The 18691-nt window shown below is 45.2% G+C and overlaps 2 protein-coding genes across 4 annotated transcripts in view; one reads left to right on the top strand and one right to left on the bottom strand.

Annotated features, from left to right (window-relative positions):
- Nucleotides 1–18691, top strand: part of LOC112452145 — a 200304-nt gene that overhangs the window by 145172 nt on the left and 36441 nt on the right. The gene's annotated exons all lie outside the window — the stretch shown is intronic.
- Nucleotides 1–18691, bottom strand: part of LOC112452141 (LIM domain only protein 3-like) — a 70454-nt gene that overhangs the window by 16472 nt on the left and 35291 nt on the right. Inside the window, exon 1 of one of the 3 annotated variants that reach the window (XM_025012214.1) lies at nucleotides 6172–6510. The exons of the other annotated variants lie outside the window; for them this stretch is intronic. The gene's annotated coding sequence lies outside the window, so the exon portion shown is untranslated. Of the gene's footprint in view, nucleotides 1–6171; nucleotides 6511–18691 lie in introns of those variants that run through there. 3 annotated transcript variants of the gene reach the window in all.

Below are 18691 nucleotides of genomic sequence, written 5' to 3'. Positions count from 1 at the left end.
CTCTCTTCGTAGCTATAAAATATTCACTGCAACTCGATGCTCCTGACCGGGCCGGCGCGCGGCGCCGCACTACGGTATAATTAAGACGCACGTGAGATCGTCTTGACGATGCCAATTGTGTTAGTTACGGGATAAGGGTGAGCCTCGGAGCGCGGCGCGGCTCGCAGAGGGGGAGTACATATCGATCCGACTATGAGAAACCGAAATGACAAAAGAGCGAAATACGGCGGCGAACTCGATCGCAAAAAGAGTCTCGTTTTTACCATTTGCGACACGACATTGTCCGTTCTAATAAAAAAAAAATTATTTAATACTGTGCTTTTTTCATCCTTAAAAAATTTTACATAAAATTTAAAAATTTTGTACAAAATATGAATATAAACATTTGCATATGTATATTATAGTTCGTATTTTTTTTATCTTCCACATGAAGTTCTTTCATACTTTAATTACTTTAATGTATTCAATTTTGTTAAAAAAGACAAGACGCTTCACCCTCATGTTTAGGAATCGAAAAAACTTTTTTTATCGAGAAAAGATTCATGAAGACTAAAACAATGAAAATTTTATCGTGCATTCGCCAATACTCGTCAATATACGAGTCAGCGAAGACAGCCTCGGCGAAGTTCTCGATCGTCTCGAGCGATCGTCCTCTTCCCGGAAACAACGCGAATGTGTACCAAAGGAATCGCCACGCAGGAGTCGTTTCGAAGTCTTCGAAGGAGAGAGAGAGAGAGAGAGAGAGAGAGAGAGAGAGAGAGAGAGAGAGAGAGTGAAAAAGTAAGAGAGAGAGAGAGAGAATCGACGTGGTAGCGCGGTAGCGATACACTTTTCTCCGTAGGCAATATTCATAAATCACCCTTCAGATCGCTCCCGCCCACGCCGCGTTTCGTCCTCTCCCCTCCCCCGTCCGCCTTCCCATCCCTCTTATATACGCTTAGAATATAAGCGGCAGTTTTCTTTTTTCGCCAAAGGGATGCAGTGCCGGGGTCAACTTCCCGTCCGTCCCTTCCCGCGCGATCCCCTCGACCTCGGTCCTCCTCACCCTCCGAAAGTCCGTCGAAGGGAGAAGGGTGGTCGGTGAGACGGAGGTGGTTGGAAAGGCGCGGAACCATAGACGAAGAACGAGTTAGTCGTTCTGGCGGTGGTGTGAGACTCGCGACTGAGAAGGGGGGTGGTCTCAGATTCTATTAAGATCTCAGTAAGTCTTGTTACACGGGGAGGCCACGCCGCAAATCTCGCAATAAAACAGCCACCGGTATAACACCGATTCGGGGACCGTCGTCGTCTACCAGCAGCCAACCCCCCGTCGCTGTGTCGTCGGAGACGTCGCGCGCGCCGTTTCTCGTACGTCCCAGAGAGAGAGAGGGGGTAGAATTTATCTGCGGCACGCAGTATTCCGGAAGAGGAAAATCTCTGGTAATCCGAGCCAGGGACCGCAATTAGCTTTTTAGAATCGTTAACTCTCTAATTCGCCATTCTTCGCCGTATTTAAACTTTAAACAATAAGAAATATTTGCTACATTTTGTATACATTCATACATATATATATTTCGTATAACGCTGGCACTGTTTCATTTATAAGCATATCTTACACCAAACTATCCTTGTTTTGAGCCAATACGTCTATTACCTTTTACGTATAAAAGCTGACAGCAAATCCTCAAAGGAATTAGCTAAAATTTATGCTCTAAATTTATGTTATCTCAAAACTATATTTCCAAAATTACAGTTTTCGATACAAATCGCTTTAAGACTTAATCGAATCCATTATCGTGAGTATCGTGCCATTACGGCATGAAGGAAGCAACGAAGGTGCAATATCCTTCTTTCGCACGAAATTCTCACGTTTCCGTACTCTATCTCCTAAGGAATGCCGATTATGGAGAACCAACTCGAGTATTGCTCGAAGAGAACGTGAGAGAGGGAGAGAGAGAAAGAAAACGGACAGGGCGCGCCGATCATGAGGGAGGGTCGCGTTCTCCAACCGAGGGTCCGAAATCAATCAAAACATTAATTGAAAGAGCCGAGAAGACAATGGAGCCGGCTCGGCTAAGGCGGTAGGTATGGATGGTCTTGATAATCGAAAGATATCCTGGTCAATAGCCGGTAACCCGGCAGAGCACACCGAACGAGTTGGAAAAGGAACTTTCCTCCGGGCTTCCTTTTTGCGAAGGGCGCAGAGGAAAATTCGTGGCACGGAGTCTCGGTAGGTACGGTGAGAGAACGAAGAGAGAAAAGGAAAAAGACGATGAGAAAGAAACAGAAAGAGAGAGAAAGAGAAAGGAGGGGATCGCAACGGGAATGTCCAACGATAAAGTAAAGTCCTTTTCCTCTGTAGTCATCGCATTCCTTTCTTGTAAATAACGTCGTTTACGCGACGATCGCCCTTCGCCAAGGGGTCCCGCAACAAATTCGATTATCCGAGTCGATGTAGAGTCGATCCGGGATGCCCGGCGTTAGCTGGCTGCTATGGCGCGGCGAGTTAATGAACGCGCTCTCTATTCAATTGTTGACCGGTATTATTAGTACGGCGAACGTTAGCGCTTTATTAATTAACAAATCGATTTCGGTCGGTAGCGAATGCTAATTATTCAACATCGGCCTGGCATTCGGTGCCGCTGCGAATGGTTCTTTAATGAGAGAAGGCTAATTGTACGAGGTGCTCTCAATAGCGTCGCGCCGAAGGAGCAACCGTTGAGCGCCGATGAAACTTTTAACGATCGATAAAAGAATGTTGCGGAATTTCGCGCCAGTGTCGTCCGCGTTGTTTCCGCACCCCCCGCGATCCGCGATCGAAGATACTCGGTGGCCCTGCACTCTCGTCGATCCCGTATCTTAGGAACTTTTCCGTCAATCTTCTGCCGCGTAGTTAAAATTCTGCTGGAGCAATTTCGATTTCCCAGATCATCTCGGAAGCTTAGATTTAGCTTCTCTATCTCTCAGCCACCTCCAAGGTACTGATGTACTTGGTACCGGAGTCCGTGGCGACGCGTGCGACATCCTAAGTACACAAGGGCACCCCATCGTACGAAGAAAAATCTCGCAGGGAAAAAAGGACATCGGGGCCGACGCCCAGAAGGACGCGGCACTGCCACCTGGCGGTGTGCCCAAGGACCCACGAGAAGCTTCAATCGCCGTAAAAGCAACCCCTCCGACCTAAGGAAGACGAGAAAGAAAAGGGCGGAACGAGAAAACGGTTCGGAAAGGAGAGAGATAGAGTGGGAAAGAGAAGAGGGTATCGAAGAGAGGGGAAGTAAAAGTTAGTAGCTCACCGAGGCGGACAGAGATAGAGTCCAGGAGGGGTTGATAGACCGTTCAGGGGGGTTGGGAGCGCGAAGCAGGAGAAGAAGGACAGGGCGCGATGGTCAGCCCGCGAGATACACGTTCGACGGTGCGGCCGACTTAAGAGGATTACATTTGATATTTCGATCGGGCAAAGTGGCTTTTTATTGGACATTCGCCGCGGAATTATCGCTGACTCGTGTCGAAAGGCATTACGCGCGCCCCGGCGTTATTAAATTATAGCAGCGGCCCGCTAGCACGCTATAATGTCCGGAAAACGAGGAAAATGCCATTTGCGAAAAAAAAGGTCTGCTTTGGCGAAAGAGACTTCTACTGCTATTTTATAAAAGAACACTTGCAACGAATACTTGCCTCCGGGCCTTTATCTCGAAGTTTATAAACGATGTACATACACAAACGTATGGGAATTACTTAAATTTATCTATTTTCTATTTATTGCTGCTGTATATATTAGTTTCACTGCAATTTTCAATTAAAAAAGAAAGCTATCTGTTTTGTATAGAAACCATTAAAAACTGCCAAATAACCAGTCAATTTTGAGAGGCGCGTATCGTACATCGTATCAAGAACTGGTAACAATTCGCTTCATTTTTTACGAGCAGCGGGGGAAATTTTTTGAAACAATAGCGGAAGCAGCGCGGCACAGTTTTGACTCAGCAGCCACGGTAATAAACCCGGCGAAATAGCGGCAGTAACGGCTAGGGCGTCCGCAGCAGCAGTAGCAACCTTTCCCTCCTCTTTTAGCCCGCGAGGCTAATTAGCCGCGGCAATTTGTCGGTGCGAAACAAACGCGCCCGGTCGAAGGTCTCGCGCTCGCACAAGCTTTCTCGATTTATCCGTGCGCGCGTTAGCCGTACCTACCTACCTCCTATCGGAAGCCAACTTCAAACGAAATAATTAAGCGATTCTCTTTAGCCGGCCGGCTAACGAGCCCGCCGCCGACTGAAACTAGTGCCAATTATCGGCATTCAAACGGACGAGTACACGCGGGTGGCCGACAGTTGAGACGTTCTCTCGGTGGGACGTCGAGACGGCGACGGTGGAGGAGGAGGAGAAGGAAGATGAAGAGAAAGAAGAGGAGGTGGGAGAGGAAAGGTCGCTGATGAAGAAGGCGGTCGGGCCTTCAAGGAACAGGGCAAGATGCTCGTCCGGACAGACAGTTAGCTTCATTATTTCGACTTCAACCGACGCCTGACGACATATGTGAGAATGAAACGCGTTATGTGGCTACGCGAGAAGGATGCATCTGTATCTTATCTTATAAGAAGACGAAGAAAGAGAGGAAGATTGAAGACGGCGATATTTCCGGTTTTCTTTAACGAAGAGATTCATCAGCGGTATTTATCCACTGAAATTTTCTTTTCAATCTCTTAATCGAAGCTGAAGGCTTCTCTGATGCTCGATAATTCGTTAATTAAATTTCTAATTAAATTTCCGCCAAGTAAAACAGAAAATGCACATTACGCCATAAATAAAGATCTTATGTTGACGATACGTTTTTCAAAAGTGCAGGACACATATCTTTCTGTAAAATATTTAAACTTACATTAAGGAAACGCGACTATTTTTATCACGGACAGTTTATTGGTTTTAATCGATTATAGATCCTAAATCGATGGGTTCCTTCCTTTTATGTATAATAAGAATATATTTATAATTTGGTAATTTCGCGCGTAATAAGCTGTAAAAATAATTCCAAGGAATATATAATAACATGCCATTTCGACGAATCGCTCGCGAGATTGGACCTAGCGCTAATCTGCGTGAAAGCTTTGTCACGCGCTACAACCGGCTCGCTCTTGCATATTGGATGACGATATCTCGAAAACGATTCATACATAGTGCATTATGTAATCTCATAGCATCCATCTGAGACATTACTACTAGACGGTTCAATGAAGAAACGTATGTATCTCGACTGTCATAAATGGACGAAATTACCTCATTGACTTTGAATATTACAATTTCAGTTTTTCGAAGCAAGAATATTATTTAAAAGCAAAGAGATATAAACTGAAATTTAATTTCGCGCAAGTTTTCTCTTTCGCTGCGAAAGAAGCGCACGTTACTTTTGGAGTAAAGGAATTATATATCGATGAATAAATAATTTAATTAACCGCCGCAATAAAAACGTATTAAACGTCTCTCTTTAATTTTAATTAAACGTCTCAAGGATTGGCGTCGTCAATTAATCGCGTTCCCTCGCAGACGCGCGCTAGTCGATAATCACGCGCCGTTACGACGATTCAGCGGGACAAAGGAATCACGAAGTAAAGGAGCTATACGAGTCATTTCTAAGGATGCAGTTAATCCGCGTCGGCTAACGGCTAACGGCAGCCCTACAACGGAATCGCCTTAAAACGCGACCGGTAATTGGAACAGACGTCGGTCGATGAGAGACGGGACCCTCGCGCGAGATGCAAGCGCGCGAGAAGGGGGTGAATGACTATACAGAAGTGTGCCAGCGCGTGCTTATCTGCCAAGCTAAAAAGCAAGACAGTTTATAATTAACGCGAGACTCTCACGCGACTTCTTTAGCAAATGCACGTTCATTTTATACACCGTCTATATACCCTGGCTGCGATCTTATCGGCGCGTTTTATTTTCTCCTCTCCTCTCATCCTGCGTTCCGCATCTTATGTTTCGTAAATGCATTTCGCGCAAACACCACGCTGCGCGTAGGACGCGAGATCGAGATCGATACGTGTTACCTAGCACCGAACTGAGTAATTACTCTCGGATCCCTTACATATATTGTTAGGCTAATCAAATCTCGACGCGATCTAAAGTTCTCATCAAAGTCCCATTCTATTCCCCGCTCGCCCGTCTTATACCGATCTGATCGTGATCTCTAATCGCATTTACCTGTCAACAATCGCTTGGGAAACGGCGAAGGCTTCGTTGCGAGGCAGCGATCTTCTCCGTTTAAGTTCTTCGCGTCACGTGACACTGCACAAGACGTGCGAAACAGCCACCAACTTCCGTCCACGGATCGTTTTTCTCCATCGGTGATCAATTACCGAACGATCGATCGATCCTGTCAAGATTCTATACGAATGCTCTCGTGAACGAGGTCTCCTTACAACTCTTTCGGCCGCGCGCACTTTCGGAGTATGCGGGGACGAAGCATGCGTGAGGTAACGTGCGTCGAGCAGTGTCCCACCGGAAGTACCACGAGACCGCCGCTTCGGCGGTCGACTGTAAACTGCCGAGTGCCGCGTGCGGCCACGGCACGCCACCGAGAGTGATAAATCCCCACCATCACCTAGCTACCCTCTCTCGACAGCCTCTGCCACCGTCGTTCGTGATACCCCTACGCGTTTTCCCTACCACGTCGCAAATGCCACCACCAACGACTACCCCTCACGCGCGTGTTCTTTCTCTCTCTCTCTCTCCCTCTTTCTCACCCTCTTTCCCTCTCCTTGCTTTCATCCCCGGCCGCTCGTTCGCGCGCGTCGATCCTTCAACTATCCGCACTCCACCGCACAATTTAGCTCTCCCCCCGCACGGCATCACGCCGGATGTACCCCGATTCGGAATAGCGGCCGCACTCCAGTCGATTAGGCGGCGCGTTTAGGACGGCGAGTTATGAGCCCTCGATTTCCAACGGCGACGAAGAGCGAGCGCGCAGGAGATGGCTGATCGACGGAAGGGATGGAACGTGCCGCGCTACGACGTGCCGCCACGAAGTGAAGACGACGCCGAATTGCGAGAGGATATCGATTATGGTACCGCGCGCCCGGTGTTTGTTTCTTTTTAATTTCGCGCCTGTCGACGTCCCGCGGAGGGTAAGAATCAACTTTGTCCGGGATTTGATAAGGGACGTGCGCGATCGTAATCACGATTGAACGAGGGATTCAATTATCAACGATTTATCATAATGAATACGTAATGAATCGATACTTTGCCGATTTGATCGCAAATGCGACAGAAGGGCCAACTAAATAAAGAAATAAAAAAATCGATTATATTATTTATTCTCGTGTAGAAGAATTTCGTTCATTCACGCTAATATTTTTCATATTAGCAATATTAATATATTTCCCAGGAATATTTATCAAAAGATCGATGTAATAAACTTACAGAAAATGTGTTAACTGCAAAAAAAGTTATTCCGAACTCTACTAATAATACGGAATTTCAACGTATCTCTTTTGCACTGTACATGTAATTAAAAAATATATATATTAGTAAGTCAAAATTAGTAAAAAAATTTTGATCGATTTATTATATATGTAAATTGTTATAATTATAATAAACTGCTTTCGTTTTGGAAATTTTTAAATATTTTATAATTTACAAAATAGAAACATCTTTACTGTTCCGATAGTTAAATTTACATTACAAGAATAAAATCAAAATAATATGAAAACCATTATTCATTATGTTGTACAATTAATCCTTTTCAAGAAAATAAAAGCTGTATAGTATATATATAATTAAGAAAGTGTAAATATTATATGTACAGAACATGAGAGAGATTATGACGTGATCATTAATTATTAGTCAATAGTTAGATTGACAGTGAGGCTAATCGTGTACGAGGGCTCTGTAAGATCTTTCTATTCGACGATCACCGAGGATCACGCTCGTCGACGATCGTGAAATAGCTGTGGAGGATTAACCTCCGGCGTGGCGCGTCTCGCTCGACGGGGTACCCCTACATTCGCCCCTACGAAAATTCCACCCTGCCGTACCACCTACACGCAAGCCGATGCAGGGGTGGTATATCCCCTCCACTCGCTTGAAACCCCTACCTCGCGGACACGCGCTTGCTACCCCTACGAAGCCACACCTCCCATTACAAAAATTACACCGGTCGCTGATTTAGTGTTCTGCGCCGATTCACGGTGGCGCCCGTGCGCGAGGGGGTGCAGGAATCGTTGGAGGAGAGGAAGGAGGAGGCAAGGAGCCGCGAGGGTTGCGCGGTGCAGGGTGGGGACGTAAGTAATGAAAGGGTTGCCGCCGGCTTCGAGAATCACGGAATCATTCGCCAGATTAAATTAGAAAGGCTACGACCTTTTTTTTCCACTCCCATATACCCCGGGCCGATGAAATGGATTAAGCCATGCTTATCACCACCGCCGATGGTCGGCGGTCTCTTTTAATTAGAGGCTGATTTATGACGTTACGTCTATCGTACAACCGCGGGAAGTTTAGGTTACCTCTCAGGAAGTAATGTTTTCAGAGAAGAAAAAGAGCTTCGCGATTTTATCCGGTTTTATGCTTATGTTACACTCCGCGTTAATCTCGATGTCGTCATCAGAAAAAATAGGGGGCTGCTCCAATATTTTCAACGAAAAATTTCCGACGACGGCCGCGCCGTCGTAAAAGGCGCTTTTACACCGGATGGTTTAAAGAGACCTACGATAAGTTTCGAGTCGACGTTTCCTCGGCGAATCTTCAAACCCGAGGTACAGTTACGGAGTTGTTTAATATTGAAAATTAAAGAGTTACGGCGAATAAGTTTCGAGAGTGTAAATAGGTAATAAAACTTTATTTTGCCAATTAATCTCAGGTGCACTTTAACAGAAATTTAATTGACGACTTAATTACCGCGTTATTGAATGCTGTAATTAAAAATGCACGCCAGCTTACCGAGGTACTTAATACCGGAGGAAATTCAGAGGCCACGGCGAAAGAAAACGCGCGCCGAAAGATGCGCGCTCCGATTTTCATCAGACTGGTATCAGCTTCAGATTCAGCGGGGAATCCCTAGCCGACAGAGAGCGCGCAACGCCCCGCGGCGTCCCGTATACTGTCGCAAATCCAAAATCGCTATACGACGTTCGATAATAGTTCTCCCACGAGTATCGCGAGATGCGCGTTTTCCAAAGCCTGCCCGTTCTACCGCGCGAGGAAGGAGAGAACGAAATGCGAGAGAGCCCTGGAATTGCAAGAGGTGAGACGGGGCGAAAAGTGAGAGAGGAAGGTGCCGGGAGGGACAAGGGTATCGCACGTATTCGTGTGTGTTATGTGTGTGTGTGCATGAAGGAGAGGATGTACGTGTTTGTGTAGGACGAAGGGCAAGAGCAGAACGGGAGGTAGGGCGGGACGGGAAAGAGGAATGGGGAGCGTACTAATCACTTCTACGGACTTTAATGGAGGTTTTCTGTACGCCGTCTACTTTGTCCACGACTTATACTACTTCGAACCCCGTTGGAGCTCGGCGCGGAGCATTTGATAGAAAAAGCGGGCGGAAAGTAGCGTTACGTGTATTAAACTAAGCGGCACTCTCGCCGACCGCGCTCGTGATGCCCTTATCTCGCGAAAAAGCATTTAACGACGCGACGCGCTGCGTCGCGCCGGCGCGACGATAAATTCCGCGTCGAACTTGAAGAAAGCGACACACGCGCGCAAGTTACAATGCTTCATGCCATGCGATTGCAATAGGAAATAATAGCTCTTTGAAAAGAATTTCGTTTCAATTCGGATTCTATAAGATAGAATGAATTAAAAAATCGCAATATGTATGTATGTCCTATAATAAAATAATAAGACGATAAATATATCTTTCACATACGTAAAAAATAAAAAATCATTTTAGAGTTGAGAATCTTAAATAGCATATTTTGCAATTCTCTAATAATTTGTCGATCTACATCAATATTCGCGTGCGGTGTCCGATTTGTTTAATTTTTTACGATAACGATAGCCCCGAGAAACTGTATAACGTCGTTGGGAAAGGGAAGTATTCTAAATCTGCGCTCGTCGGTCCCTCGCACCTGCGCGCGCGGAAATAACCACTGGGGATGCTGCGGATTTGGAGTGACGCAGCCCGACAGCATCGACGCTCGCGCGGCGCGGATACTAAGAGCTTTTCTGGAAGAGCAGGGCTCCATTAGCCGACTCGCCTGTCTTCTGAGTCCATTACAAGATGAGCCGCCATCCTCCCGAATGACCTTCTCCGCCCGCCCGCGTTTCCAACTCCCTCACTGACACGTCGCGATCTACACATTGCTCGTAGATACGCAAACTCGCTTGCTTCCAATCTCCCTTCCTCTCCCTCTCTCTCTTTCTCTTCCATCCTCTCTCTCCTTATATATACATACACATATATAATATATTGCGTCAGACCGTAAACACGATGCAATTTAAAAGATCAATCCTGTTCTTCGGACATAAAGGACGGCGTTCCTGAGAAATCGACGAATACGAACCAACCGCACACAAATTTCACTATTTTCTAGTATTGAAGCACTATCTGCGCAAACAACGTTTGCTATCTCGAACACACGCAGACGTTCCCTAAATAATACTATTCGTAAGTTTCTAATTCGCGTCGAAATGAAATATAATCCGCATCAATTTTCACACGCCATTTTAATCTATACACTCAAGTGAAATTGAAATCCACAGTTTCCTGGACCGCGTAATACGATTCTTTCTATCCAGTCGAAGGTATTTACCGCCTCGCGCAAAGAACGGTTGCGGACGATCTTATTACTCGCGAAACGGCGTGCACGCGCAAGAAACGCGGGACAGGATCGCTTTTCCTCGCGCATTATTCGCGATAGAGTACGCCGAGAAAACGGCGAGAAAGTCGAACGCAAAAGGGAGAAAGAGAAAGATAGGGATGCCGTGCCAGATGTACTTAAACTAAGAGCGCCACTCCGCCGCGGCGTCCCCTGATTTATTCACTCCGTGAAATTTTTACTCCCTCCGCGCCGGGCCTCCGCGGGCCTTCGCTGCCCCAAACCGACATACGTCTTTGGAGTTGCTATGCGCGCGAGGTTACCACGGGCTATCTCCGAGACTTTCAGGATAGCTGCCGCGTCTACCGAGGTATTCCCGTGCCGGCAGTACTTTTCGAATAGTAAAATCCTTCGAAATTCTACGTTTCTGCAAAATTGTCGTCTCTCCACACCGCGTCGGCTCCGATATACATCCCGAGCAACGGGATTAATACTTGATCATCTCCGTGGGTATTAACGAACTTATTCATGAAACTGCTCTTTTTACCACGATATATTTTGCAAAAGCGATAAAAAATAATATGAATGATTGATCGCGTATTATCCATATGTATATCGCGTTTCACCTAGATATATATCATACCGCATTTTTTCCCATTGTATATACCATGTATCACTCTACACAGTATTCTCCAAGCTATCTTTATGCAAAATAATTTATACTAAAGACAATAAAAGAGTAAATGTGTAGAATAAAATATTAATGTCAAAAGAAAGTGTAAAATAAAATACTTTTCTACAAGAATTTGTTTTTTTCGTTTAAAAAATTATCTCTTTCGTTATAATATCAATATATGAACCTTGCATTGTCGCATTTATGTATCTCATTATACATTTAGAGCGAGCGAAGAATAAGTGAGAAATAAGTGAGAAATAAGCGAGGCCCTTGAAGGATAAGTATGACTGTTCAATGTAAGCTCCGGTTCGCAAGCAGTCTGTCCTTCCGGCAATCACTTACCAGCTAATGCATTACTTGCGAGAGTATACGAGCACTCACGCGATTACATACTCGTCAAGTAAGCTGCCTTTCGGTCGTATCTTCGGTCGGATTCTTATCCGCGGCATTCCCGCGATTCCGAATCGCGTACACTGCCGGTACCTCGCACAGCGCGGAACAACGGTTACAAGATACACGCGTGTCAATCCCCAAGACCGACGAAAAACTTTTCCTATCCCCGTCAGCAGCCGGGGGTAAAGAGGGAACAAAATTCGAGCGCCATGCCTTCACACCGAGATCCGTTCGCGCGAATGCGAATCGCGAAACGCGGAATAATGGAGCGCGCATCGAGGGTATTTGCGAGACAGTAATGAATAAATTGTTGGACGCGCGCCTGTACACGGCGACGGCACCGAAAAGCCAGGCAGACAGACAGGCGGGCAAGCATGTGGGTGGATGGATATTGCTTAGCCCGCGCGAGACTAGGGAAACCCCTCTTTCCTATATTATTCTCCCTCAACCCTCTTCAGATCTCGTTCAGCGACTGCGCCGAGTGACGCGCGAGCGTTCAAGTACCGATGAACTCGGCCTTGCTCCCCACGTTCTCTGTTCCGTTAAGAAAAACAAAAGGAAAAAAAAACGGTGCGACGAATAAAATGTCCCTCCGTGATACAAGTGCCATATGCCGCGATGTCGCGGTAATTACCGTCCGATCAGCCGCGAGGGAGCAGCGTCGAGGGTCATTAGCGGAACCTAATCGGTGTAGTTAAATTCGTAATGCGATGCGGTTGCGAAATCGATTACTTCGCCAAATCTAAATGTGCGGGCGCGATTACGATCAACGAATCCGTTGATTGATCGATCGATCGATCGGTCCGTCGTAATTACCGACGCCGAAACAAGCGAGTAATCCCGCTCGCTTTTCCGACGCGACGTATGCAGGATTAAACGCATGCTCGAAGCCATCGGCAGCCGAGACAGGTAACTCTCCACGCCGCGCGCCGCGCCGGCGGTATGAACGAGATACCGACCCACACCGCCCGCCGGCAATAATTGCCTTATTGACATTAATAAAACGAGCCGGATACCGACGGCCATGTCATCGAGAGCCCCATAAACGTCTGTCCGTCGCGTGCACGTTCATACATACATTCACTTTCCCGCACAGAAAATCGTATATTCAAATGATGCAAGCTCAAGATTTTCGCAGTTCAATTGTAACGCTTTTACATGCGTAACCGTTACAATCTATATTGCGTATTAATTGAAATTATAAAAACTAAGTTAGAAATCTTTAACTGTTTGTTCACGGAAATGCAACAGATTAAATCGCAATTGCTAAATCATGGAATATTCTAATTCGAAGTGTAACAACGAACATTATATCGGATAACATCCATTGCGCTATACTTTTGTATTTATTAATTTAATATCTGCTACCCAAGTGTCATTTAGTTCGGTACAAGACGATGAAGACCGTTGGCGAAGAGAAACGACGACTAGAGGATGCCCAATTTCTCCGTCGCGAGGACCGAAAGGTCGGCGGGGAAATCGGGTAGGGCAAAGAGGGTCGAAGGAAGAGGAGAAGGGCGGTCGGCGATATTTCACCGGTTTCGCGTGCAGGCGAACTTTAATAATATTCGTTCCATCAGGTATAGCCGGCCTCATATTAAGTCGGTCCGCGCGAACGAGGCGCCGCCAGAGCGGCGGAATATGATGAGTGGAGGGCGGAGGGTGAAGAGAGGAGAAAAGAGGACGCGTGAGGTAGCACGACGGACGAGGAGGAGGTGGCGAAGAGAGGAGAGGCAGAGGGATCGGGGGTGGAAGCGACCGAAGGGGGTGGACTGAGGAGGGCGTAGAATGAGACGTGTAATAAAGTGAGTTTTTAATTTCCACCAGTGCCGGTGGTTGGCCGCCCCGCGGGTAGGGGGTTAGAAGCCCACGGGTTCGCCTCCGTTGCCCATGCCCCGGGCTCGCGGCCTGTCGGCTAGTATTACTAGATAAATCACCCAACAGGCAATAACCGCCCGTTCCACCCCCGGGGTCCCGCTCCCGCTCGCCGACTCCGCTACCCACCTTCGGATCTCTGCCACCGACAGCACTGATACGCGACCGTTCGACGCTAAACGCCGTCCGCGTCGCTCGGAGGAAGTGAGACGGCCGCGAGATTTGACGCCCGTTCCCCGATTCGGTCCCGGCAAACTTAGCCCTCGATTGTAAGTCCAATCACCGAGTTACTTATATACTTCTCGCGAGACGCGACGATACGTTAATTACGTTAAAAGTATATCTGCGGCCTCAAGATGTTATTTATATTTTATATGAACGCTAATATAAATCCTTCTTATAATAATATAAATTTTCCTGCACTGTAAATTTTATATTGCACATTACAGCTTTTGCAATATTGTATCAAAGTTTGAAATTATGTTCTATACACAAACTTCCTAACATTTCATTACTTGAGAAATCGCAAATATTATTCAACAACTGAAACGTTTATAAAAGAATGATATCACTTTAATACATAATATATAACGCTTGATTATATATATAAAAATGTTTGCTTTATAAAAGAGTGCCATAAAAGTGGAGTATATTTCTTATGCTATAACCCAGCTCCTCGTTCTTCCTTTGACAAATTTTTAGAATTATTCATTTCACACTCGACATGCAAATTTCATAAACGGGAGATGATTTTCGATATGAGAAACAGACGCGAACGCCGGATCGATCAAGTTTCACTTTTAACCCGCTGGGACGTCGTGTACAGCAACGGCACGTGCACTAAGATAATCGTTATAGCATTCCTGATACCACACAGAACGTAAGATCTTCGTTTCCGTCGCGCTTATGATAATCAACCTCTCCGCAAACATTTGCGTTTAGTGTTTTACGGCGTCGGATTATACGCTGCGAAAATGGCGGCTGCGAGAGGACATAATGACGCTTATGATCAGACGATAATAAACGCAATAGCATTACCATAATTACGGCAGCATTAGCTGCGCGCGATATTAACCTAATGCCAGCATAATGCGCGCACAAACTTTAGACGTACATACAGACCTTTGGGGAAATAGTGGGCTGAAATTCTAAATGGCGAAGAGGGAATCCTTACAGTTGCTCATTCGATCGGGACCCCTAATCCTTAAAAAACAAACTCACGTGATGTTCAAACAAAATTGTAAGTTATCGATCAAAAAATGAAACAAAAGTATAAATTTTCAAGTGGTTTTGTTCACACTGACGCTTAATTTCCCATTGTATCCGCGCGCCATTGACGGCACTTATTGGAACGATATTTCCAGGTGGATGCTGCGCGACGCACACAACGTTGTCGATCGTACGGGACCGTAAAATTTTGTCAGACCGTCGCAAGTCCCGCCCTCCCGGGACTTACCTCTGAGAAAATACAAAAAGTCCCCCGGGGGAAACGTTACGGCTGGCGCTCGTAAGTTTACCGCCGCCGACAAATTAATGTCCCCGGATTACGGAAGCGGACCGCAGGGAAAGATTTCCGTCGAGGGCCGTCGAAGCCGTTTTCAAAATTTACTTTAAGCCGTGGCTACATCCGCATTTTCCGTTCCGTCTCGTCTGCTCCCTTCGGTTTGCTCGCGCGTTACTGCGAACGTCTCGCCTCTCGATATATACTTGCATTACCTGCAATGTCTCGCCTCTCCCTTCCCAATTTAAAATATAAAATATATAAAGAATCATCAATAAGAACGCGTGTAAAACGTTTAAAAATTAACATCGCTAGATGACTCGAAATGCTTGCAATAATAAATCTAGCCAGCGTGATCATATTTAATAATTAAATTATTAGTTATCGTGTTAACAAATTATTGAGCCATTAAAAAATAATTGCCGTCAGTTTAATATTCAACATAGCATTATTAAAGAATGACGACATTATATATTCAAAGATAAATTAATTTATGCATGTGATAATTAATATTAATTATGTATCGTTATAATTTTTGTATTTTAGTTTGTCAACTGTATATTACCTAATATTACCAGGTGATAATATATTGTAAATATATATAAAGAGATTATAATATACGTGTGTTTAAATGTTCATTTAAATGTTTACAAAGTTCTTTTGTCATAAAAACACGATAAAAATATTTTAACAGTTCAGAGTATTTTTCATAAACATAAAAGTTTTTAAAAGATTTAGGTTATTAAGTCCTAATGATAATCGAGCGTAAATTGGTATGATGTGCGAAACGAGAAGAGAGGGCACAAAGGCGCGCAGATTAACGACTTTAATGCGGCACTTCCTGCCTACGTTGGTCATGCCATGAGACCGCGGTCTGGCAACTTGACTCTGAACTTGCTCAGAAACCGAGGAAAACATCTGGAACATATCTCCCGCGGTACCCTCTTCGTCCCGGCCCCTTGCCTTTCTCTCTCACGGCCTGTTTTCGTTTTCTTCTTGCGTCTCGCCCTTTACGTCGATCTCGCACGCCAACGACGCGAGTTAAAGTCACGTCGCTGTAATAGAGTATTATATACGATATGGAGAAACCCTAACCGGAAAGATGCTCTGCATCGTCGTTAAATACTTATTTTATGCACTTCGCGTATTAAAAATTATAATTTAAGCCAGGATATCTAGATCAGTATTTTTCGGTAAACGACAATTTTTGTGTTATCTAATTTTAAAGATTATACATTCGTAATAAGTTGGGAATTGTAAACTTGTGACATGTAATATTGAGTTGTTTAAAAATTTGAAAATTATTTCAACCTAAAATTGTTAACTTTATTTCATTTGCTGATTAAGAATTTCTGACTTTATTTGTACATTATAAAGTTCTGAGAAAAGTAGATTTCAATCAAATTTTCACTGCAGAAAAAATCAACGGCAAATATGTATAATGTGTGCATAGAATTCGTAAAAAGAAAGCGCAGTAATTCCAGGCTCCATTGTGCACGGCCCAATTTCCAACCTAGAATGTCTTTCATCCCCGATCTCGGAAGCGCGACAATCGCTCATTAACAGATTTCTTCGTGGCGCCGCCGACACGGCAATGGGTTAAATCACATTGACGCCGCGCGGATTGCATTCAGGTTGGCCGGTGCACGTCGACACGTCGACGGGGTGCATTTAAATAAAAAGATGCGATAGCCCCCGCTTGCCGAGCGATATATCTCGCGCGGGTTACGGGACAAAATCGGGTTGGCTGGTTTCAGGGCTGGGAGCCTGGGCGGGAAGGGAGACCGGAGAGACGACAGGGGAGAGGGAACCGGAGGGGTCAAATGGCGGGCAGAATGCGCGGTGATTGCTGAAGGGCCGCATAATTGCACCCTTTGTGGTGCAATCAACGGCGCAACTTGGACGGCGCCTACGTCTATCGGTCCTCGTACCCTTCTTTTCGTTCCCTCTCACTCCGCACGATCTCTCTTTACCGTCCCCGTCCTTCGCATTAACGGGGGCGTCATCAGCGGCGAGCCAATCGTTCCTTAAATATCACGGCAGTTATCGCTAAATACACTCATCCGGCTACCGTCGCGGGGATCCTGGATTTTTTAAATTCCGGCCGCGTTCCTGCATGGCCTTATCGCCGATAAGGATCGTGTGCACATTGGTAAACGATAAGCGGCGAGCCGTGAGATGTGAACGATAAAATGAACGAGCTGCCTTATTAAACAATAACTGTATGGAAAAATCTGCGCGAGCACGTATTCAAATTTTCTTCTTTCTAAATCACATACTCAGAGAAAAAATGTAAAATACATTATAATTAAAATATTATTAAAATAAATAACACACGGACACTCAGTAATTATACAGACATACTGGATATATCTGAGCGAAAATATAACGTAAAAAAATATATCTGAATATACATAAATATATTATCAATAATGATAGGGCGAAATTTTTATCACTTTTTGTGTTTTTTACTAATTTTTTTTTCCGAAAAGAGATCTGTCATTGACTATAAATCAATGTATAAGCTTATTAATACTTTTCGCAGTTCACAGCTCATTGTTCATCTTTCGCCAGTATGCAACACCGACGATGCAAAACGAGACGATCATCGTGAAAGGTCGGGCGAGATTTTCGTATCGCGAGGACGACCGCAACACGGCACAATAGAAAGTAATGCGTTTCGCTTGGTAAAATTTATACGCTATTCAGGCCGCGCACAAACGTCGGTAAATTTCGTTGAATTAACCATCGGCATCGCCGCGGTATCGGGGAAGAGCGACTAAGCGGTTCCACGGAACGATTCACGTACTCGATTTCTCTCATCCGCGTTTTCCGTAATGCCGTTCAATCCTGGCGCCCTGACGAATTTAATTTTTATTTTTATCGAATTCGATTTCACTGTATTTAAATTGCGCAAAAAGTATTTTGACTCCTGATAAGTTATCTAATCAAATTAACTATAGAAAATTCGTTATTAGAATTAAGGAGTGCGATACCTTAATAGGATTCTAAATTATAGTGTATAAATGATCAAATTATCATACCAAAATTTCCGATATCTTTGATTCGACTATTTTTTTGCTTTGTCCAAATTAAAAAAGAATGATATGAACAACAGCATTCTCAACGAAACTGCACGCGGGCATTGCCACGCGGGCTCCCGATTTTAATCGTCGGAATTAATGAGGCGGTAGGATCAGGATACAAAGTGAAACGCGGACAATTAGACGGGGAAAAAAGACTGGGGGATCTTGGTATCCGGGGAGACGACCAACGCTACGGGAATCGGTCGATCGCGAAACATATCCTGCAAGTGCACACATCACGTCGGTGTTCGCGCGTGTTTATTTCAACGGGAGCGCTCGTATTAAATTTCTAAATGTCGCACCTGCGTCGTCGGGAGCACGATGTTTGCGACGAGTGCAATCTTGTCTCGCTCTAGGATTTTACTTCCACGTGGTAAAGCGCCCCTGCGCCCGGCGCGCACATCCGGCGAACGAATTCGCGCGATTGAGAATCACTGGA

This window comes from Temnothorax curvispinosus, unplaced genomic scaffold (assembly GCF_003070985.1).
Source record: "Temnothorax curvispinosus isolate PA1 unplaced genomic scaffold, ASM307098v1 QBEX01002996.1, whole genome shotgun sequence".
Classification (NCBI taxonomy): domain Eukaryota; kingdom Metazoa; phylum Arthropoda; class Insecta; order Hymenoptera; family Formicidae; genus Temnothorax; species Temnothorax curvispinosus.
This window is presented reverse-complemented; position numbering and strand designations above follow the sequence as displayed.